Source organism: Alosa sapidissima, chromosome 18, assembly GCF_018492685.1.
Source record: "Alosa sapidissima isolate fAloSap1 chromosome 18, fAloSap1.pri, whole genome shotgun sequence".
NCBI lineage: Eukaryota > Metazoa > Chordata > Actinopteri > Clupeiformes > Clupeidae > Alosa > Alosa sapidissima.
Genome location: NC_055974.1, coordinates 23563180 through 23586873, shown reverse-complemented (window position 1 = coordinate 23586873; position 23694 = coordinate 23563180). Strand labels below are relative to the sequence as shown.

General features: G+C 43.6%; 1 protein-coding gene across 3 annotated transcripts in view; it reads left to right on the top strand.

Annotated features, from left to right (window-relative positions):
* The first annotated feature begins 158 nt into the window (after window positions 1-158).
* The window catches only part of htr2cl1 (5-hydroxytryptamine (serotonin) receptor 2C, G protein-coupled-like 1), a 124668-nt gene continuing 101132 nt past the window's right edge, over window positions 159-23694 (top strand). For all 3 annotated transcript variants that reach the window (XM_042069749.1, XM_042069748.1, XM_042069747.1), the window contains exon 1: window positions 159-384. The gene's annotated coding sequence lies outside the window, so the exon portion shown is untranslated. The remainder of the gene's footprint in view (window positions 385-23694) is intronic.

The window sequence follows — 23694 nt, the reverse complement described above, 5'->3', positions numbered from 1 at the left end:
AACTTAAGCTTTTTGCAATACGTCCTGAGAGCCCTAACACGCATTTGGGTAATTTAATGTCGTTATCGGACACGAAGAACACATTGCTTTTTTGCGTGCATGTGTGTTGGATATGAAGGCACTGCGCTTTGCAGTGCTCCACTCCGCATACCGCCGGTGGTGTAGGATGCGGAGTCTGCCTCTGACGCTGTGCGCGTGTCTCCTCAGTGAAGCATCTGTTTCCCAAAGAGGACAGTCCGTCTCGCTCTCCCTCTCGCTAGAGGGGTTTTGTGATCCACACCAATGAAATAACAGCAGATAAACACTGCCTGTGGTGAAAACAGCAGGATGAACATGGATATGTGAAACAGCTGACATTTGCGAGCTATAACGACTTTCAGTTCGGTGAGTTCAGTTACTTTATTTTATGAAAGTGCTGGATAACACATAGTTACCTTGCTTTATTTGCGAAGTGGATAATGCAATTTCAGATATGCACTTAACATTCGCAACACTGTTAATACAACAAACTGGATACTGGATACTGACCCAGTACTTTTAAAAAAAATACGGTAAGTTAGTTGAATGTGAATTATAAAAAAAAATCAACGCCAGACCTTCCCATTTTGTTGTATGGAACGACACTGTCAAAACTGGATTCACTGTGCGCGGAGCATTTTCACATGCATATGCATTTTCATATGCACTCGCAGCGCAAATCACAGTGAACTTCGGGAGCTTGCTGTCAGGCATGGCGGGAGAAAATATGCTTTCGTTGTGGCCAATCATATAGTGCTAATTGGTACGAAGAGAGCACCTGTTAACATTCATTTACAAACCGCAGGTCACCGAACCCTCGTGGGTGACTGAGACGAAATGTGCTTTGTGTGTTTGATTCATTTCATTCGTTTACAAACTGTCTTATAACCTAGGCTAATAAGCTGCAAAACGATAAACCCTAAAAGCATAACGATAACTGAACATGTTATGCCTTTTGATTCCTATGGTGGCAACAGAGGATATTTAATGGTTATGTCTTGTGTAGGCTAGTTGTGTTAATGTTAGCGTGCTGTAGCCTGTAGTCTGAATTGTTCAATGAAGTCATTGTTTGTCTCATACAATGAACACTCTACCTTTTGCTTCCCATTGTGATATAGTTAGTGTACCTGTCATTAACGGAAAAGGTTAGCCTATAGCCTACATGACGAGTAGGAAAATTCAACATAACATCCCATAGCAAGAGTACCGCTTTCACCATGGATAAGGACTGGGCGAGTGACCTTTTCTTTGAAAGCAGAGTGCAATGAATGTTTTGCATGTGGGCAACTGGCATTTGACGGTCGCACCGGTCGCCGGTCCTGTTTCTATTTCTATCTGTCTGTAGTGACAAGAGAAAGTCACGCAATATATTCTGTAATGCACTTATATATTATTATTATTGCAGCCTAATAATACTTGTAAGCAGACTAATCAAATAAAACGAGTGTCCAGTGACCTGAAAGTATGGAGTTTTACTTTAGATAATGGAACATAGGATAATCTTCCCAGTCGCCCATGGTTTGACCAGAAAATAGATTTGGATTTTAGCCTGCCGTTTAAATACGGAGATAACCTGGAAGGCTGGGAAACTCATTATCCCTAAACGTCTCCGAAAAAAAAAAAAAACAGGATTTGCTTATGCAGAGAGGGTCCAATAAACACATAAGCGGTCAAACTCAAGCAAATCGCAGCGACAACGATAATCACTAGATTGATTAACTGGTTTTGTGTGTGTGTGAGAGAGAGAGAGAGAGAAAGAGAAAGAAGAGAGAGAGAGAGAAATGCGGCAACTAGATTTGTGTTTCTCCTCCCTGTCGGTACGCAGGTTAGCTGGGTCAATTTAAATGTTAATCCTCCTCGCTAATCTCCGACTTTCATCATATTCGGGGTAATTTCAGGAATCCTTGATTTTGGACAGCTTCTCTTACCTTATCCAACAAGTGCCCAACCTCTCAGTGCTCTCTGTTAGATGCGGAATTTGTCCAACATCATGAGATACTCTGCTTTGTGCATACTGCTGTGCTGATATAACCACTGTTGGTTATAGGCTTACATTCAGTATTTACCAGTCCAGTTACATTATCATTTCAGAGAAGCAAAGGTGAATCATGTTGAATTTCTCCTTAAAGTAAGAAAAGGCATTATGCAAATTTATGTCATTAAATGCAGTAAATCCATTAACATTAGGTCATGTGAATGTAGGTGTGTGTGTGTGTGTGTGCGCACGTCTGTGTGTGTGTGTGTGTGCGCGTCTGTGTGTGTTTGTGTGTGTGTGCGTGTTTCCGTGGGCATGGACATATGCCTACAGTGAAGTCCCCAGAGGTTTTTCTGTTTTCTGTAAGGTAGATCAGAGAATTGGAGAGTGATGGAGAGTGAGCGGCCGGTAGATGCCAAGCTCCCTCCGTCTCGGTTCAACTCATTTGAGTGCCAGTAGGGACTGGGTTTTGACGGGAGCCATCTGTACTGGCAACTAATGGGGAGTTTGCACCCATGGCTTGTGTCACCCCCCCCCCCCCCCCAAATAATATTTTTTCCCTTCCCCAGATGGAATGGAGGGTGTTTGTACACCCACACAGACACACACATACACTCCACAAATCCTCAATCCTTGACACACAAACAGACACACAGAGACACAAACACACATACACACACACACACCCTACTCCACAGAGGATGCTGCAGAAATATGGCAATCTGGTTCCAGCTGGACCAAATTCCCACATGTACACCATACCTGTCAAAACCCAAATAAGGAAGCGGGTGCCGACTGCGCAGCCTGAGTCTCGTCGTAAGCAAGCGGGCTGGTTGAATGGCCTACTCCAGAACTAGCTGTTGTGAAATTGTTTAACTGATTAACTGATTAACTGAGTTAATTGATTAACACATCACATAAACTGTTATTGAGTGTTGTTGATATACTGAACTTGTGCCCTCGGAACCAAATCTGACAGCAAGCAGCTTTGGATTTTTGGAAGTAGGCTGCAGGCAGGCAGCTGGTGGATACATAACTGGCATGCGTAAGGTAATGGTAAGGTAAAAGCAACGACCGAAACGCAGTGTTGAAACACGTGTATGAAACGTATTAAATATGCAAACACAGATCCGGTATAAACACCGGATCTGACCCCCCCCCCCCCCGAAAAAAAAAATCTCCCGTTTTTGGAAAGCTAAATATTGACAGGTATGATGTACACATGTCCCCACACAAACCCCTCCACCCCCACCCCTACCCACATCCTCCACCCCACCCCTACCCACTACCTCCACCACATTATGAAACAAACAGGTGGCATAACCACACAAACAGTATCTCTCTCTCTCTCTCTCTCTCTCACTCACTCTCTCACACACACACACACACACACACACACACACACACACACACACACACACACACATTCCCTACCTGTCATTCTGTCAACTAGCCAGGCTGCCAGACACTCCTCTACCCCACACGGGCCCAGTTATATGCCTGCCAATAGATAGGTGCTCAAAGGTGCCATGTCCCAGGCTGGCCCTACCCTGGCAAGTGCCAGCCTTGGCTAACCTCCATGCTGATTGGTATCATAGGCATCTGCCAGGAGTGCTGTTGTGTGTCAAGCTGCTGTGATGGCAGTTGGGGTGAAGTACTGTAAGGCGGGTGTGTGTTTGTGTGAGTGTGTGTGTGTGTGTGTGTGTGTGTGAGTGTGTGTGTGTGTGCGAGTGTGCTTTTGTGTGTGTGTGTGTGTGTGTGTGTGTGTGTTAGTGTGTGTGTGTGTGTGTGTGTGTTTGTGTGCGAGTGTGCTTTTGTGTGTGTGTGTGTTTGTGTGAGTGTTAGTGTGTGTGTGTGTGTGTGTGTGTGCGAGTGTGCTTTTGTGTGTGTGTGTGTGTGTGTGTGTGTGTGTGTGTGTGTGTGTTTGTGTGCGAGTGTGCTTTTGTGTGTGTGTGTGTGTGTGTGTGTGTGTGTGTGTGTGTGTGTTTGTGTGCGAGTGTGCTTTTGTGTGTGTGTGTGTGTGTGTGTGTGTGGTGTGTGTTGTGGTGAGTGTTAGTGTGTGTGTGTGTGTGTGTTTGTGTGAGTGTTAGTGTGTGTGTGTGTTTGTGTGAGTGTTAGTGTGTGTGTGTCCATGTGCGTTGTATTGCGTTTGGGGTGGGGGGTGGAGTAGCAGGTGATGGTGTTGTTGTAATCTTCTTATCCTCGATGTCGTCTGTCAGCAACCTCTGGTTTATTGCAGCACCTGACTGTGAGCTCAGTTGGAGTCCCTGCTACTTAAGGATAAGACCTAGCATATGCAGCAGTCCTCTCCTGCTGACACTGATGACCACCGTTGTTGTGTATGTGTGTGTGTGTATGTGTGTGTGTGTGTGTGTGTAAAAGAGTGTGTGTGTATCAGTGTGTGAGGACGGTTATAGTTGTTTATTCCACTGCTTGGTTGAATTTCCCATTGTCCTACGTAATTTAGAACGACCATTAACCGTATGTTATCTGCACACCTATGAAGTAGATCCATTTTTTTGGCCGTATCACACTTGTATATTAATTCGCCGAACTCGTTGTGAAGTTTAAATGAACTGTCACGTTGCATCCGAGCTGTAAAATGCAGAGGTTCAGAACATTGCAACATTGTAGCATATGACGGAGGTGGTTTTTAGCTACATGGATGACAGCAGGCTAAGTAAAAGCGATGTTTCAAAGCTAAAGTTCATCAGAATCTTGGCATACATCCGCTTGACAACGGGAGAGATAGAACTAACGACTGGCCTTTGGCCGTAGCAACCATCCATTTAGAACTAGTAACGGCAGTTTGTCCTGTGAGTTGAGAAATTAGTTGATATGTGTCGGAAGAAATTAGTTCTACAAACAAGACAGTTTTAGCGATTAAAACGTTTAAATTGTAACAGAAAAATGAACACAACGCAAGTGGCAACAGTGGAATAAGTGGGATAATGGACTCCACGGTGGTCTGTTCACAGAAGTTAATGCACTACGAGGTTTAAACTCCGCTTCGCGTCGGGGCCTTTTACAACCTCGGACCGTGCATTAACTTCTGTGAACAGACCACCGTGTCGTCCATTATCCCTTACGTGTCTACCATAGTGACATCCTCATTGTCTGTGTGTGTGTGTGTGTGTGTGTGTGTGTGTGTGTGTAAATATAGCTGTGTATTTACCTTGATAGGTTGGAAGCCACATTGTTTGTGCTGCAGTTTCCTGACCTCTCAGCACACAGCTCCTCTCTGCTGTGTGGATTAAGCCCATTAAGCCCCAAAAGAAAATAGACGGCAGAAAGTAACCATCAGGCCGGATTGAGACACCACCAAGTTAATCCCCTCTCCATATTATCACATGGTTCATCTATGTCTGCGTAATCCTCAGCAAATACAATGGACACACATTAGACGTTTCTCCTTCTTCCCACCCCCCTCCCCCACCCCACACACTACTTCCTCGCTTGGGGAGTCACCAGTTTACATGAGGTGACTCGTTTTTTTTTTTTTTTTTTGCTAAGGCTGTGGGTTTTTTCTTTTACTTTGGGTGTGGACACATGAAGTTAAATCACCGTTTCTAAAGCATCCTGCTCTCATCCTGCTCTGTTCCACACATGTTCCGGAATGTTTTCCCTTTATTCCCGTTTGGAATGGTCAGGGTTCACATTCCGTGAGGAGGTTCCGTTGGGCTTACTGGAAGCGGAGGAGCTTTTCTAAAGGAAACCCCACTCCTGCAGTATTGCACTAAGTCTTTCCTTCTTCCTTCCATATGAGTGTATATACTATATGCACCAATGTATGGAATTGGAATGGTGTGTGTGTGTCTGTGTGTGTGTGTGGTCTGTGTCTGTGTGAATCAATTGTGTGTATGTGTGTGGGTTTCAGTGTATGTGTGTCTTTCTGAAAGTGTGTTTTAGTGTGTGTGTGTGTGTGTGTGTGTGTGTGTGTGTGTGTGTGTGTGTGTCTGTGTGTGTGTGAGCATGTGTGTGCATATGTGTGTGTACTTTTATAAACATTTATTCCAGACGGGTATTTTCAGGCCATTGTATTTATCAACCAGAGAGATTCACTGCATGAATGTGCACCATCTCAGCTGAGGAGACCTGAGAGCACATCTCATTGTGTTCTCTCCACTACACTTCTCCCTTTCATTATGCACCCAGTCAGTCAGGTAGTCTTCAATAAGTATGGATCTGACAAATTGTAAACACGCTGCTGGCACATCGAACGAGGCACTGTAGCGTCAAGAAAAAAATACATGCATTTACATCAGCCCAGCTTGCGTACATAACAAATTATGATGGCAAAAAGATAAAGGTTACCGTATTGATTGATGAGGGTAAATGAGGCTAAATTATTATTTTTTTGTTAGCTGTGTTTTGGTTACAGTCCTGCAGTAGCCTCACACAGCCTCCACTGTATCCTGAGGTACTGTGCTGTGCTTTATTGCAATACCGCCCACACACACACACACACACACACACACACACACACACACACACACACACACACAAACACACTGTTGCAGACTGTGAGATTAGGACATGTAATAACCATACATTTTACCCTGAAGGGTGTTGCTGCGATGGTGACACACAGAGATCTATGCATATGCCTGTTAAAAGCAACTAAGATCACATTCAGGCTGTTTCTTTCCTACACAGCACAGTGCTACTGTACATCGCTACATTGTTAAAAGAAACAGCCGACCAATTATGGTAATAGTCAATGCAGGAAAGGTTGTAAATTTAGCCTTATTAAGTGGTATGGATCATAGCCAATAGTTAGAGGGAATATTTATGAGATTCATGACCAAGGCCATTTGCCTCCGCGGTTAAAAGGAGGTTGCATTTAATAGTGGGGTTTAAGGGCGGCCATTTTGGTTTTATAGCCATTTGCATGCACTCAGTAGCTTACATAGGTCATCAAAATGGAGAGTGCAACACTGTTTCTAGAAATACCTCCACACCACCACCACCACATCACTCATTTAATATATATCTGAAAACATATAGTATGCTTGTATAATATGAAATACTTTATATGTTTTTTTTTTTTAACTGTATGCCCATTCAGTCCAGGCTTAAAGCAACAGCAGTTCACTGGGAACGCACTCCCATATCAGCTTTTATATTCAACTATAGCTGCAGTGTTTGTAGAACTAGTACTGTTTTAGGTCTAGGGTGCCTATACATAAGCCCTAGTTTCTCTCTCCTCTTCCTAGATAAGAAATACTCCAAAATAAATGAGTCATCTACAGTCTAGACAGGACGCACCATCCTCTTGTTTGTTTGTCTTTAATCCCCCCTCCCTCCCCAGCCGTCACCTACAGTACGGTATATGCATGTCCTCTACTCATCCCTTGCTTACTGTCTTTATCTCTCTCTTTCTCTCTCTCTCTCTCTCTCTCTATATATATATATATATATCTGTCTATCTATCTATCTGTCTGTTTGTCTGTGTGTCTCAACGACCATCTATACAGTCATTGGTCTGCCAGTCTGCCTGTCTGTCTGTCTGTTTGTCTGTCCCTTCTTCATTTCGTATATTTGGAAGTGTATGCCAGGTTTGTATGCTTATATGGAGTAGCTCATACATTTTGAACAGTATGTACATTCCGTTAAAGCTTTTAAATCAGCCAAAGCTTAAATCATCACAGATCCCACAGCAAAAGCATATATTTTATTAGTGCCGGCTCCCTTTGGGTACTCAACCAATTGCTTTGGTGTTTGCACTGCTGGTACTCACTGAGGTCTGGGAGGTGTAAAAAAGTCAAGCCTAGCTTCTCTCTCTCTCTCTCTCTATCTCTCTCTCTCCTTTTTCTAAACGAGAAACCCTCGTTAGACCACATAAAGGGGTTAGACCACATTGAGTCAATATGCAGGGTTTGTGTGCCGTCGGATATCAGAAACAGACAAAGTAGGAGGAGGGGGAGCCCTTTCTAACTAGACGAACCTAGCTCTTCTAATGTTCCTGCCAATTAGTATGGAACACAGACACAGACACACAGAGGGCCAGATATACTAACGCTTTTGCGCCCATTTCAGGCGTACTTGTTTCGCAATGTGCGTGTAAAATCATTGCGAGGTATGTACAAACATGTCGCAATGATGTAAAAGCGCAAACTGCCTGTCGCGGGAGCTGAAAGTGGCAGATTGCATTTGTCATGTCAAGCATATGCATTCATGGGAGGATCCAGGGGAAAGTGGGAGTTTAGCGTAAAAAGATGGGAGGGGAAGAGTAAAGAGCGCCTAATTATGTATTCCGCGGTATGTACAAAGACTGCTCCTGAAAGCGCATGTCTATTCTGCGCCTAAATACTTCTGCCTTGTAAAAGCAGGTGTTAATCGAAATTGCAGTTCAATGCGTCAATAAGAGAACCTTTCAAAGACAACAGAATCGCTATTTAGAACACCAGTTTTTGTGGTGAAAGTATTTGTACTACCAAAAGCAACCTCAACTTTCGTTGGCCTTTCGAATGTCTTACTTTTACTTTCACGTCATTCACTTAAACTTTCCTACTTGCTAGATTTGACCAATCTTCCATAGCCTACGTGCACAAGTAGTTTGAGTAGAACTACTGATCTTCATTATTTCCCTGCTTGTTTACATCTTATCATGTATGGTATTATTTCATGATCGCTAAACGTTTGATTCTTTTTAATGTTGTCATCAGTTAACTTCATTCAACTGCGCTTGTATGTAGGCGCTGCCATTCAGTTGTGGACGTTCGTAAATTGTGTTTATGGGCGGAGAAAGGCAGAGAAAGGCGCAGTTTACACTAAGGATTGAACGGTTGAGGTCAAATTGACGAGCGTTCGCAATCTGCGGTGTGTCCATGCCGCTGATAACGCTACGTTCGCGAATGTATGTACATCTAGCACAGAGTGACCATCTGACTGGAAGAACCAAAGGTCTTGTGTTCCTTCCCATCAGTAAAGACCTCACCACACAGATACATAGAGTGGCCATCTGAGCATTTCAGCAAGTATACATTTCTAAGCTTTTTGGCCTTTGTTGTATAGGAGGTGAAGAGGCTGAAAGGAAGAGAGTTGGAGAGAGAGATGGGGTGGGATCAGGAAACAGTCCCCGGATCAGACTCGAACCTGGATCGTGGGCGTGTGAACCTTAATGTGGTACGCGGGCGTTGTAGGAGCCCGCCACATAGACACACAGCTGGGCGGGGGCCAGTGCACCAAACCCTACCAAAAACAAATGAGTCATTCATATGCTAGACAAGACGTGCTGTTTTGTTTGTTTGTCTGTCTTTGAGACACATCTATCTTTTTATCTCTCTATCTCTCTATCTACCCATCCGTCTGGCTGTTTGTCCTTCCTTGATGCTGTTCCTTCCTGCTGCCCTTCGTTCATGGTCCCCTTCGTTCTTCATCTGTCCTCCCTCATCCCCTGCTTCCATTTCTGCATCTCTGTGTCTGCTCCTCTGTATCTGTTTGTTTGTCTGTCTGTCTGTCTGTCTGTCTGTCCTTTGTACTTGTCTGTCTGTCTGTCATTTGTACTTGTCTGTTTGTCTGTCTGCTTCTCAATACACGTACCTTCTGGTCCGTTGGTCCATCCATCTGTCTGTCTGTCTGTCTGCCTGTCCTCCACCACTGTCCTTGATGATGATGTGCCACGTTGGGCATGACGTTGGGCACGTGCCTGGATGGGTCACCACCACGAGGGCACAAACGGCGTCTGAGTCAGCCGTCAAGCCAAGGACTCCGGCAGACCTTGGTGTTAAGTGCCAGGCATAATGTGATTGCCATCAGAAGAGGCACACCAAAGACCATTGGAAAGGGTGTAAACAGTGCAGAAAAATGAAAAAAAAAAAAAAAAAAAACTCATGCTGTCACATTGGCAAGAGCCATAAAGACTACTCTTGGGTTTTGAAGAAGAGCCATTTGTGGGTGGTCATGCTGAGAATTTGAGCTTTTTGGCAATAAGGGGAAACAGAAGTAGGCCATGGGTATTAGATAGATATGATCTGTGCAGGAATTTAGCTGAAAACAAACACACAAAATTGGCTGCAGAGGACAAAGCTAAAAGCTTTTCCTTAAAAGCCCCCTATGATAGGAGGCACTTAGGTCATAATTCATCTTATTAGAAACAATTATATATCACTTTTTTAAATAACGCACAGTAATACTATTACCATGATTTTTTATATACAATGGTAAAAGTAATGATAATTGCTTTTCAGCACTAAAATGACAATAATAATTATTAATTTACCCACGTACAGTTTTTTTTATGCAAAGTCAATAGAGGCATATTCTCAAGTAGCTCTTGGGGTACTAGCGTTGCATGGTGGTACTAGCTAGTAAATAGTCTTTTTCCTCTGGAAGAGGGGTGTGTGTGCCAGTGTGAGCGTGTGTGAGCGTGTGTGAAACGCTTGTGAGAGTGTGTGACTCAGGGTCATAGCAGTCAGAGCACACTCCCCAGTCCACTTTGGTCTTGATGCTGATTCAAGTGGTCTGGCCACCCAAAAAGCAGCCCCTCCATCCCTCCCTCCTCTCTCCCTCTCTCTCCCTCTCCCCCCTCTCTCTTTCTCTCTCTATCTCTCTCCCTCCCTCTCTCTCTCTCTCTCTCTCTCTCCCTCTCCCTCTCTGTCCATCTCTCTCTGGCATATCCTTTCCCAAATCAGCCATCTCTCTCTCTACCATCCTTTTTCTGTATCCCTCTCTTTCTTTCTTTCTCTCTGTCTTCCTCTGTCCTTCCTTTACCTTCTTTCTTTCTCTCTTTCTTGCTGTCTCATGGCATTTCTCCTCCTCTCAACCCCTTTTGTATTCATACTCTGTCTATACTAGAGATTACTATCTATACTACTAGAGAATACTATCTATACTACTAGAGAGTACTATCTATACTACTAGAGAATACTATCTATACTACTAGAGAATACTGTGTGTGTGTGTGTGTGTGTGTGTGTGTGTGTGTGTGCGCGCGTGTGCGCATGTGTGTGTGTGCGCGCGTGCCTGCACACATACCTAACTGTGCCTGACATCTGACATACAATATGTGTCCATTGTTTATGTGCTAAAGGGCCGTGTGTATGTCTTGTCTATGTGAGTCTATCTATCAGACAACCGTTTGAGAACTGAAAGGTCCCTGCGGCTCATTATTGATCATATTGATGCTTGTGTAGTTCTGAGCTTGCACTGCATCACACTTTGTCATCCTGAATGATGACACACACACACACACACACACACACACACACACACACACACACACACACACACACTGAGAGCGAGAGAGAGAGAGAGAGAGAGAGGGAGATCCTTACCATAATGCAAGAGACAGCCACTAGGCAAAATCTACCACCTTTTATTCTATGAATATATATATATATATATATATATATATATATATATATATATATATATATATATATATATATATACTTTTCTACCTCCATTGCTACTGTGTGTTAGTGTGTGTGTGTGTGTGTGTTGAGGGTGGGGTGGAGTGTGTGTGTTGTAATGTTCTATTATTATTATTCCATGTCAATGTTGTTATTATTACTATTAATTGCTATTGTTTTCTTCTCTTGATGATGCCAATAAAGCTTATTGAATTGAAAATTGAGAGAGAGAGAGAGAGAGAGAGAGAGAGAAGCACTGCATGCAAACCTCCCTCTCTCTATCTGTTTTTCTCTCTCACACACACACACACACACACAAACACAGACAAATGCACACACACACACACACACACACACACACACACACACACACACACACACACACACACACACACATGATCTCCGCCACAATCTAGTCCCTGTCATGCTTGGAAGCGCTGCTCTGGGTATTGCCTACACTTCAGTGGCAGTGTGATGGCCCCAATGTGTTCTGCATCTGTTGGTCTGTCAGTCGCCACGGTGACAGTGCCCACACAGGGTACTCCGCAGAGGATTGTGGGACAGGCGAGCGCTGTGATGATCTGTCATTTGCCTGCTGGCTCCAGACGAGCATCGCTGAACCTCTTCAGTTTGGGACAGTACTTAAAAAAGGCGTATATGTGAGAGAAGGGGGGGAAGAGAGAGAGAGAGAGAGAGAGAGAGAGAGAGAGGGAAGTATATGGAGCTAAAGAGAAGAAAAAGAGATGAGACAGAGAGAGAAAAGGAGACAGAGAGAGAGAAAGAACAAGATATATATATAAATATATATATATATATATATATATATATATATATATATATATAGAGAGAGAGAGAGAGAGAGAGAGAGAGAGTAAGAGAGAGAGAATAAGAGAGAGTGAGAGAGAGAAAGAACAAGATATATATATATAAATATATATATATATATATATATATATATATATATATATATATATATATATATATATATAGAGAGAGAGAGAGAGAGAGAGAGAGAGAGAGAGAGAGAGAGAGAGAGAGAGAGAGAGAGAGAGTAAGAGAGAGAATAAGAGAGAGAGAGAGAGAGAGAGAGAGAGAGAGAGAGTAAGAGAGAGAGAATAAGAGAGAGAGAGTAAGAGAGAGAGAGAGAGAGAGAGAGAGAGAGAGAGAGAGAGAGATAGAGAGTGCAATGATATGGATTAATGAGGAGGAAATGGGGGAGAGGATGGATGAGAAGAGAAAGGAGGAGAGGAGAGGAATGGATGAGATGAGAGGAGAGGAGAGGAATGGATGAGATGAGATGAGATGAGGGGAGATGAGGGGAGAGGAATGGATGAGAAGAGAAAGGAGGAGAGGAGAGGAATGGATGAGATGAGATGAGGGGAGAGGAATGGATGAGAAGAGAAAGGAGGAGAGGAGAGGAATGGATGAGAAGAGAAAGGATGAGAGGAGAGGAATGGATGAGATGAGATGAGGGGAGAGGAATGGATGAGATGAGATGAGATGAGAGGAATGGATGAGATGAGATGAGGGGAGAGGAATGGATGAGATGAGATGAGGGGAAAGGAATGGATGGTTATGGTTGTAGTTGCCTGGCATATGTGTTTATTCAAAGTGACTTGCAACACAGAATAACATTACAATATTACAGTAGCAATACAACTAACATTTTATAGTAAAATACAAATACTAATAGAATAATTGTAGTACAATTATAATGACAACGAAAATAATAATCTCCATAATAACCTTCACAAGTTATAAGTCTAAAGAACTAATTAGACAGATGCAAGTAATAAAGGTGACTTTTTAGGCACTTCTTGAAAACGCCACACTAGATCGAACAACACAAATAAAAGATAACATATAAATGATTCCACCATTAAATGCAAATGTAAATTGAATGTAAAGGGGTTGGTAAGACAATGAAGAGAATAAAAAAATCAGAATGCCACAATTTATTTTCTAAGGCCGAAATATTTGAAATTAAACAATATTAGATCATAGATATGATTAGTTGAGTAACAGTGAAATCATCCATCTCCAGCTATACCCTAATGGTAGAATTGAGATGTTAAAAGAAATATCCTTTTGTTTGTTTGAGTACACTCTGAATATAAAATAGACGGCAAAGCAATTATCAAAGTAAATAAAATACCCCACAGTGACATGAAATAAATTGGAATGATATTATGTTTATTCAAGATTTCTTTATTGTAATTTTATCATGCACTTATGTACAATCAAGAATGAATTTCTGCGTCTCCTGGACGACCAGTGTGCATAGTAAATGAAAATAAAATAAAAACATTTAGAGAGAGACTCTGCATGCGCAGCAGTCCCAGCACACATACACAAAACAATCCAAAACTTCTGGATGGTTTAGGAATTCCTGTTACGGGACATTGTGAAAGATCATCGGAGCATTTCAACTTGACTCACACTCCAGACCCAGACATGAAGGCATTCCAGAATTCCCAGCGTGTCCCATCGTTGGATTCCAAACATCCCATTCCCCCTGTCCTCTTCTCCCTTTTAGCCGTGATTTAATGCATTTGCCGTGCGTGTGCACTGGAAAATCTGACACTGGAACCTTGCCGGTAAGCACGCGGCCCCTGAACCCAACATATGACTTTGCTGTTTACAGGAGGCCTTATGGGGCTCCCTGTCAGCGAGTAAATGTTTCATGTTCGCCCGAGGATTTGTTGAAACACTCGCTCTAACCTACTGCGCTTTCATCTGCGTTGAGGAGAGACATGGGGAATGCTTTGAGCCGACCGCTGCTGCTGCTCAACGCTCCCATCTTTGGAGATGTCACTGTCACAGTTAGTGTTTCGTTGAAGTGACGATGAGAAGTACAGTTAGCTGTCGCCTGTGTGCAAAGATACAGTAGCATTCTGTTTGTTTATTTACAGGAACAGTGACATTAATGTCCCCCTAACATTGAGGACTCTGTTGATCCAGGGTTCCCATGGGTCATGGAATTTCTGGAAAGTCTATTCCAGACATGGGAAGTCAGGGAATTTTGTTGTAGCAGCAAATGTACTTGCCAAAATACATTAATACAAATATTTCCATGCAGAATTGGTGTATACCTGGTTGTTAGCTTTACTGCTTGCTTGAGTAGCCCAACTTTGTTTATTCAATGCCCATTTGTGTATCTCCTGCTCCAAAAAAGTAAAATATTCTTTAATGCTAGTGACTGGTCTGAAATCATGGGTTTGTATATTGTACCATTCATTATATAGTAAGAAATGGAAATTCAGGTTTTTCGTCAGGGAAGGTGAGGGAAAAGTCATGTAATTTTACATTTGAGTTAGAGTGGTTGTTGATTGTTTGAACTAACCAACAGTAGCACATGTCCTCAAGAATGATTTTTTTCATTTTTTTTTAGCTTTTATTCCTTTAATCTGACAGGACAGTGGAGAGGGTGACTGGAAGTGAGTGGGAGAGATATGGGGTGGAATCAGGAAATGACCCGGGTCGGACTCAAACCTGAGTTCCTGCACTCAGAGCTGTATATGGTACGGGCACTGTAACCAGTTGTGCCACAGCGTCCCCCATCATTGACCAGTTTGTTCATCACTCTCCTGGTCATTGGTTGCTGTTGCCCATTTCTGTTGCCTCTCTATTCTGTTGCCTCTCTATTCTAGACCTGTATTTCTTGTGAAGCTGGAGCACATTTCTGTTTGAGCTTTAATGTACATGCTAGGTGGTGTGCACTGGCATGTAGATGTTTGTGATGCTGTTGAATGTGCATGGAGTTGACTATATGTATGAATGTATAATATATAAAGTAGGTTCTATAATGTATGGTGTGATTCTGTTGAATACATTGTGTTACACTTATGTTACAATTTATCATTTTATAAATAATTGTATTCTTTCGTCACATGCATAATCATTTTCCCTATTCCTCCTCCTCTCCTGCTTTCTAGCCCACCTCTTCTCCTTGTGGCTTTCCCCCCACTCTCTCTCTCTCTCTCTCTCACCATCTCTCTCTTTCTCTCTCTCTTTCTCTCTCTCTCCACTCCTTACTCCTCTCTCTCCCTCTCCTCCCCAATGTCATTGCCAGATGAATTATAGAACTTTTAGACTCCATTAATGCAACACTTCTTGTAGTCTTGTCTTTCGCTATCCTCCTGTCTTCCTTCTTTTCCTTCACCCACTCCTCCTCCTTCTTTATCCCCCTCTCCCCCTCTTCTAAGACGACGTGATGTATTCATGAGTGTTGCTGGATGACTTGGAGAACCTCTGCAGCTCCTTCTATGCTGTTCTTTTCTCTGCCACCTCTTGCTTACTCTTCTCTCTCTCATCCCTCTCTCCCTCCTTTCCTTCCTCTCTCCCTTTTAGTCATCCCTCTCTTCCTTCTTTCCTTCCTCTCTCCCTCTTAGTCCTCTCTCTCATCCCTCTCTCCCTCCGTTCCTCCCTCTCTCCCTTTTAGTCTTACCTCTCTCCCTTCTTTCCTCCCTTCCTCTCTCCCTCTTAGTCCTCTATCTCTCCCTTCTTTCCTTCCTCTCTCCCTTTTAGTCATCCCTCTCTTCCTTCTTTCCTTCCTCTCTCCCTCTTAGTCCTCTCTCTCATCCCTCTCTCCCTTTTAGTCTTACCTCTCTCCCTTCTTTCCTCCCTCCCTCTCTCCCTCTTAGTCCTCTATCTCTCCCTTCTTTCCTCCCTCCCTCTCTCCCTCTTAGTCATCCCTCTCTCCCTTCTTTCCTTCCTCTCCCTCTTAGTCCTCTCTCTCATCCCTCTCTCCCTTCTTTCCTTCTTCTCCCTCTTAGTCCTCTCTCTCATCCCTCTCTCCCTTCTTTCCTTCTTCTCCCTCTTAGTCCTCTCTCTCATCCCTCTCTCCCTTCTTTCCTTCCTCTCCCTCTTAGTCCTCTATCTCATCCCTCTCTTCCTTCTTTCCTTCCTCTCTCCCTCTTAGACTTCCCTCTCCCTTCGTTTCCTCCCTCCCTCCCTCCCTCTCTCCCTCTCTCCCTCTTAGACTTCCCTCTCCCTTCGATCCTCCCTCCCTCTATCCCTCTTAATCTTCCCTCTCCCTTCGTTCCTCCCTCCCTCTCTCCCTCTCTCCCTCTTAATCTTCCCCCTCTCCCTTCTTTCATCCCTCCCTCTCTCCCTCTTAGTCCTCCCTCGCTCCCTTCTTTCCTCCATCTCTCCCTCCTTTCCCCCCTCCCTCTCTCCCACTTCTCCTCCTTCACTCCTCTCTAAGGAAATGCTGGATTTTAATATACTGCTGTATAAATTAGGAACTCAGAGAGAGAAAAACCCTGCACCTCCTTTGAATCACCTCTCTCCTCCTCCTCCTCCTCCTCCTCCTCTTCTACTAAGTAAGGAATCTCTGGAGTGGCTGTGTTGTTGCTGGATGTATTACAGCACTTGGAGAGTCTATTAAAGCTGCACCTCTGGTAGTATATCTCTTTCTCTATTCACATCTTCCTCTTCTCTTCCTCCTCTCCCCTCTCTTCCTCCTCCTCTTCTCTCTAAGGAAGCTGTGGAGTGGCTGTGTTGTTGCTGGATAAATTTAGGACACTTGGAGACTCCATTAAAGCGGCACCTCCTGTGCGCTCCCCATTGGTCTGGGGTTTCCCGCCAAAACCGCGCTGCGTTCTGTTTTTCTCCTCACAGTCTGCTCAGTCTCAGCTTGAATCCTTTCTTTCCTCTTTCTCTCATTCTTTCTCTCTCTTTCTCTCTCCCTTCATTTTCACATCACTGTATGTTTTCTTCCTCTCATTCATTGATCCCTCTCCCCTCTCCAACTGTTTCTCTGTCTTACACACACACACACACACACACACACACACACACACACACACACACACACACACACACACACACATCCTTTCTTTCCTCTTTCTCTCATTCTCTCTCTCTCTCTCTCTCTCTCCCTTCATTTTCACATCTCTGTATTTCTTTGTTTGTTCTCTCCCTTCCTCCCTCCTTATCTCCATCTCTGTGGCTTCATTTGTTTGGAGAGTGGAAGCGTTTCTTTTCTTTTTCTTTCTGTTTTGGCTTTGCTTAATGAGCTGCACTCATTCTGAGCTGAATTGACAATGGAATGGCCCGGGAGGGAAAGCAGTTGTCGTAACAAGTGACGCCTCGCTCTGCCACGCGTAATTTTGTCGTCTCCATGGATATGGCGGAGAACAACACGACAGCTTTTCATTTCTGTCGGCTCTCTCCGGAGTCTTCTTCCTCCACTGCCTTTGCCACTGCACTCAAGAATGAGCCATGATCTGAGTCTAGAGCCCCCCCCCCCCCTCACACACACACATGCACGCATACACACAGACAAACACACATAGACACACACACACACCCCTCTCTACCTTTCTCTCTGGCAACACATTAATGGTAATGTTTTTGCATTGTAAAGGTTTTAGGTTGGCAATATATGCTTATGAATTCCACCCCAGTTTAAAATTGCATGGTAATTCCTGCGGGAGTGGTCTGTAATTGTAATTTTCAATCAATTTTGGTGACAAAAGACAATTTGGTCACTATTTGGTTTATTATCATGGATGTGACAGTCTCTTTCATTCCTCTCACTCTCTGTGGAGTTGTTTGGAAATAAATGTCTTTTCTCATTTGCCTGGGAATGATTCTATATCTCTCACTCTCTGTGGAGTTGTTTGGAAATAAATGTATTTCTCCAGGCTTCAGTAACACCCTATTGTGTATATATTTCATTTTTAGCAAAGTAGATTTTATGCAGTTATAAAACGGCGCCATTTGCAGTTTTATTATGTACCCCATAATGCACTATATCCCCCCCTCCCCATTTTCCGTAAGAGCATTGCTAGGGAACGTGTGCAGGCCAATCAGCCAGCCATGGGTGGCTCATAAACCAGTCAACTGAACCAGCCCACCAGCCCAGACTGAAAGAAGGCCTTTGCCAAAAAATATTCTTTATTTGTATGTGTCCTTTTCCACCCCCAATTCTAAGTGCAGTGCCAAGCTTGGGATGCCACATTTAAATGATGAACTTTCTATATCTGCTGCGGCGGAACTCAATGTTGTTGTTTTTTACGGTTTATGTGGTGTGCTAGGTCAGTAGCATACTGTGGCACACTTAAGTCAAATGTGCTTCTCTAAATGCAGCACAGAGTGCTTTGACTGTGGGTGCAATTGAATTAGCCACTCACTCATTTGGAAGGACGACGGAGCCCCTGCGCTAGCGAAGGCCTGGTATCAAAGCCCACGCCTTCATCCGAAACACACATACACTCTCTCTCTCTCTCTCTGCTCTTTATTTTTCCAGGTGTGTAGACAGATAAATGTGTGGTTGTTCATGGCACTTAGCTTTTCATGTTTTATCCTTAAAGGCACAGTGGGTGACTCTACTGCAGTACACTTTTTGAATGATCTGTAATTTTCTCAAAATGTACAGCACACACACACACGCACACACACTTCCTCTCCGCCTTTTTTGCTGTCAACACATCATTGGTAATGATATTGCATTGTAAAGGTTATAGATTGGCACCATATGCCAATGTGTGGCACCATACTTTTTAATCAAATTCAGTCCTCGAGCTGTCCATTCAGAGTTTGCGGTCAAAGAATGCTCTGGACCAAGGCATAAGCAATCCCAGCCAATCAAAGGTAACATCCCAGATTCTAAGCAATTTCTAACCTATGACCCTTTTGTCACGAATATCTCCTCACAATCTGATAGCACTCCACTCCTTGAGTGAGTACCCTGTAAATCCCTTGTTTTGCATTGCATTCGATAATCGACTCATACGGACTTTCCTTCGAGTGGAGCTGATAGGGGGACAGCTGGTAAGTCTTCTTAACTGTCTTCTGTAACAAACTCCGGGTTTGCTAACTACGTTGTGGGTGCTTTGTTTTATGTGTAGGGACCCTGAGCAAGTTACTGATGAGGTTTTGTGCTGCTTTGAACAATATTACTGGTTAAAAAATGCTATTTGGGAAGCGTTTGGCTCACTTCCCTTAGCTAATCCACTGTTTGCGATTTGGGGCTATTCCGGACCAAGCTCTGTAGTGGTTAAACAATGAAAAATACTGTCTCCACAGCTTATTTGATTTTTTGTTTTAATACAGAAAAACACCATTGGGTCAATTTTCACTGGTGGTACACATTAAGAAACATCAAACAACACAAATTTTTGAACGAAAGTGGTACTTTTTCTATATAATATAGCCATAGAGCTCAAATAGCCACCTTTAGTGTAACTGAAACCGAATTGGGAACCTTTAACTAGTTTTTTGCGCACCTGCACTATTCCTCACATGTAGGACATTTTGGATAAATTTTTTCCTTGGATGACATGACTATGATTGACTGGATATAAATATGATTGTGTGCGAGTGAGAATGTCAGACATTTTTTCTTGACTTTTAACTGAATTCCCTTCCTCATATGTGTCACTCCAATTCACTGAATTCTCTTGACACTGTGTTCCCACTTCCCATATGCCATTAGAAGGTCTCATAGGATATTTTTTAAAAAATCCATCATCTCCCAGAAGACTTTCATGTCACAATTAATTCATTTTTACATGGTGTGTATTTTTTTAAAGATCTCGGTTAACTGTCATGATGAATGTGGGTCTCTATAGATGAGGACTTGGTGTTAGTAATGGTTTAAAAAGGGCTGGGGTCACTTGGAGCACCGGTTCTCATAAGCGCTTTGTTCTACAACTAGAACTTTGTTCTCCAACTAGAACTTTGGTCTCGCATCCCAAAACTTCTTATCCTCACAAGAATTGTCTTCCAAAATTGTTTATCCCCTTCAGAGTAAACTTGTTTTTTAAATGTGTGACACGTCCCATGGACACGCCCGTTTAACTCTTCTGATTTTGTGGGTCTCTTTTTGGTGAGCTGCACATCCCTGGGTCCCTTGTATCGTTACCACTTACTTTCCCTGCCGTGATGGCCCCGCTCCTGTCTGAAAGCATTTTCATCCATATTCCCTGCTCTGTCTCTCTCTCTCTCTTTCTCTCTCTCTCTCACTCCATCCCACTTTTTCTCTTTCCTTCTCTCTGTGTCTTTCATATATTTGCATCTGCTGTATTCCTCTTGTCGTCCAGTGACCCGGGACATCTCTCTCCCTCCCTCTCTCTCTTTCCTCTCTCTCCCCTCTCTCATCTCCCTTCCTCCTTTTCTCTCTTTTCTCTTCTTTCATCTCTCTTTCTCTCTCTCTCCCTCTCTCTCTCTCTCACACACACACACATCTTCTCTCTGAAGTCACTCCCAATTTCACGCTATGCTAAACTCTAGAGCGGGTCTCAGTGGCCCAGTGCAACTCTCTCCGTATTGAGGCTAGCAGAGCCTTTTCTTCCGCCGCACTGGTGTCCCAACCTGACTTCACACACCTATGCTATTCCTGCTTAACATGCAGCATCCCCTTGGGGATCAATAAAGTATCTATCTATCTATCTATCTATCTATCTATCTATCTATCTATCTATCTATCTATCTAGCATCCTCAACCAGATCAGTGACAAATACAAAGATCGTAATGTTACATTTTTCTGCCTAAAGCTTGAATTTGTAGTATAGTGGGATATTCCAATTATGTTTTTATATTACAACAACAACAACAACAACAACAACTTGCATTTGTATAGGGCTTTATCAAGGCCCCCTAGGCGCTTTACAGTGAAGGGGGAACCTCGCAAACAACCATTAGAAACAAGCCTGGGTGAGTTAACCTAAACAGCATGCTTGCAATACCGGTAATGAGGTGTGGGGCTTTTACCTACTCCAGCAGCCATAAACTGACTTTGTAAGTCATGATGTACTGAAGTGTGCAGAATCTCATTCTGTTGGCCCTGTCTGACATTTTCATACACCGGTTGAAAGAGAATCTGTGCAGATGCCAGATGCCTTATAGACTAGACCCGCTGAGTTTCTGCAACAGTCATGGTCCACTGGTACACACAAACAAAGCTTAAAGTTTTTTTTAATTTTTTAACCACACCAACCTAACGGCACAAAGCAGTACAGTATGGGGCTGAGCTCTAGGTCTAAATGCTGCACTTTTAGATGTCTGCCTCAATGGATGGGGTTGTTGTCTGGTGATGAGCTATGTATTTTTGATCACTCCGTCCACTGACTGACAACACACACACACACACACACACACACACACACACACACATACACACACACATACACCACTTTGCTTATTCCACCGTCTTACTGGAGGAAAGATCAAAGAACTAACAGTGACAGAATAAGCATACCAAGAACACTGATTTTAATGAAGGATACTGGATGAAGAGTTCTCAGTTGTGCTAACATTTGGCTTGACATCAGGTCTTTTTCCAGGAAGCAATGCAATTAAAGGTATACTATGCTACTGTAGAGCTCCCCGTAAAATCGAGATGTATTTGTATTTTACTCTGTAAATGACACTGTAAATAGCCTACTTTTTGTGGCTTAATCACCGGCAAAAACTCTCCAAATCTCCAAAGAGCTATAATTGACAAGGTAATGTTTTTTTACGATTCTCCCGAAATGTCTTTGGGTCGACTATTCTTGAAGTTGCATATACTGTAGCTGGTGCTCTCATTAGCGACTCGCTACCGCTATGCTGTATGGGTATGCTAGGTAAACGATTAACAATAACAAATTCGTTTACCATCAAATTGGCCTCGTAAAAGTTATATTAAGATGAAAATCTTGCGTAGTGTACTTTTAACTAATCTCCTCATGAGTGAGATGTTTAGTGATGCTTTAGAAAAACACAGCTTCGTTCTCCAGACAGACAGTACCACAAGAGAGCCCATTTCTTTGATTGAACTGTTAGCAAACAAACAAAATTTCCTCCATTGCAATCTACCAATCCCATCTGTGTGTGTGTAACAGATGTCTTCTTACCCCAAGACAGACCATTACAGAAGTATCCTCTGTTCCCTCAATGATTATACACGAACCACAGGTGCACAGCATTGCATGAAACTCCCTGTCTGATTTCACTCACAAAAGGGCAGTGTGGCTGTTGTGGCGCTCGTCTTTGCGGCGCCATATTTATCTTCATTTCTCCAGCCAAGCCCTGTAACAGCCCCTCGAGGCAGAGGTTTGTGTGTGTTATTGCTACCATAAGCTAGTCGCTGAGCAGTAACCTCAACCGCCACATGATGTGCAATGCACAGACAGTGAGAAGAAAGCTCTGTGGAACAGCAGGTAACCTAGGTGAGTCAGTTATGCTCTGTCGCACACACACACACACACACACACACACACACACACACAAATGCATGCACACACAGTACTTGGACTCTGTTTCTCTCTCACATACACATACACAGTACATAAGCTATATGATTCATTGTTTTGCTCTTTTTTATACGGACACACACACACACACATATACACACACACACACACACACACACACACACACACACACACACACACACACACGGCCACACATAATAGCTGGGTGTGTGGTAGTGTCTGTAAGCCTCCCCTGTGTGTCCTCGGTCTTTGGCTCTGATGATGACAGGCGACCGTCGCTGGTCACTCTCCGGCCCAGGCGAAAGATGGAGTGTGACTAAAACAAATGAACCATGAGCCCTTTGACCCATACCTGTCGCCATGGTGATGGATGCGGTTTCCACGGGGGCAGTGGAGGGTGACAGACTAAGGGGCTCCTCCTGTCTGGCTGGATTTGGCTAGATGTTATTTTCTGACTTTAAGGTGTGGGTCAGTGTGTGTGTGTGTGTGTGTGTGTGTGTGTATGTATATGTGTGTGTGTGTGTGATAGAGTGAGCCATCAGATGGACTCCTAAGGCATATGTTCAAGCATAGAAGCACACACAGTCTCCTCTGCACCCAGATAAATCATAGATGACAGCAGATTTCTGCTCAGTCTCAAATGTGGACTCCCCATCTACTCAAACAAACAAACAAACAAACAAACACACACACACACACACACACACACACACACACACACACACACAATGAAACAAACACACACACACTCAGATCCTCATATGGAATTCTGGCAGCCTGCAGTCCCTCCTGTACATCCACATGTGCACACACAGATGTTTTCAGCATGTCTGTATCTTTACTGCCTCTCTGCCTCACTGTAAGCATTGAAACTAAAACATATACTCTACACTCTAGGGACTACACACCGCTGTACAACGTTCCATCCATCCACACAGAAATGGCTTGCGTGCCATGCTATCCGTACTATCTACGTACGTGCCCACCCCACTCTCTCTCCGCCCCGAGGCCACCCTCCCTTATACCCCCCCCCCCCCCCCCCCCCCCCTCGCCTCCGGACGTCTCAGTGGTATATATTTAGACGTCTGAATCATGCCAGCGCTCTCAGGACTCATCAGAGATGCCTATGTGTGTGTGTGT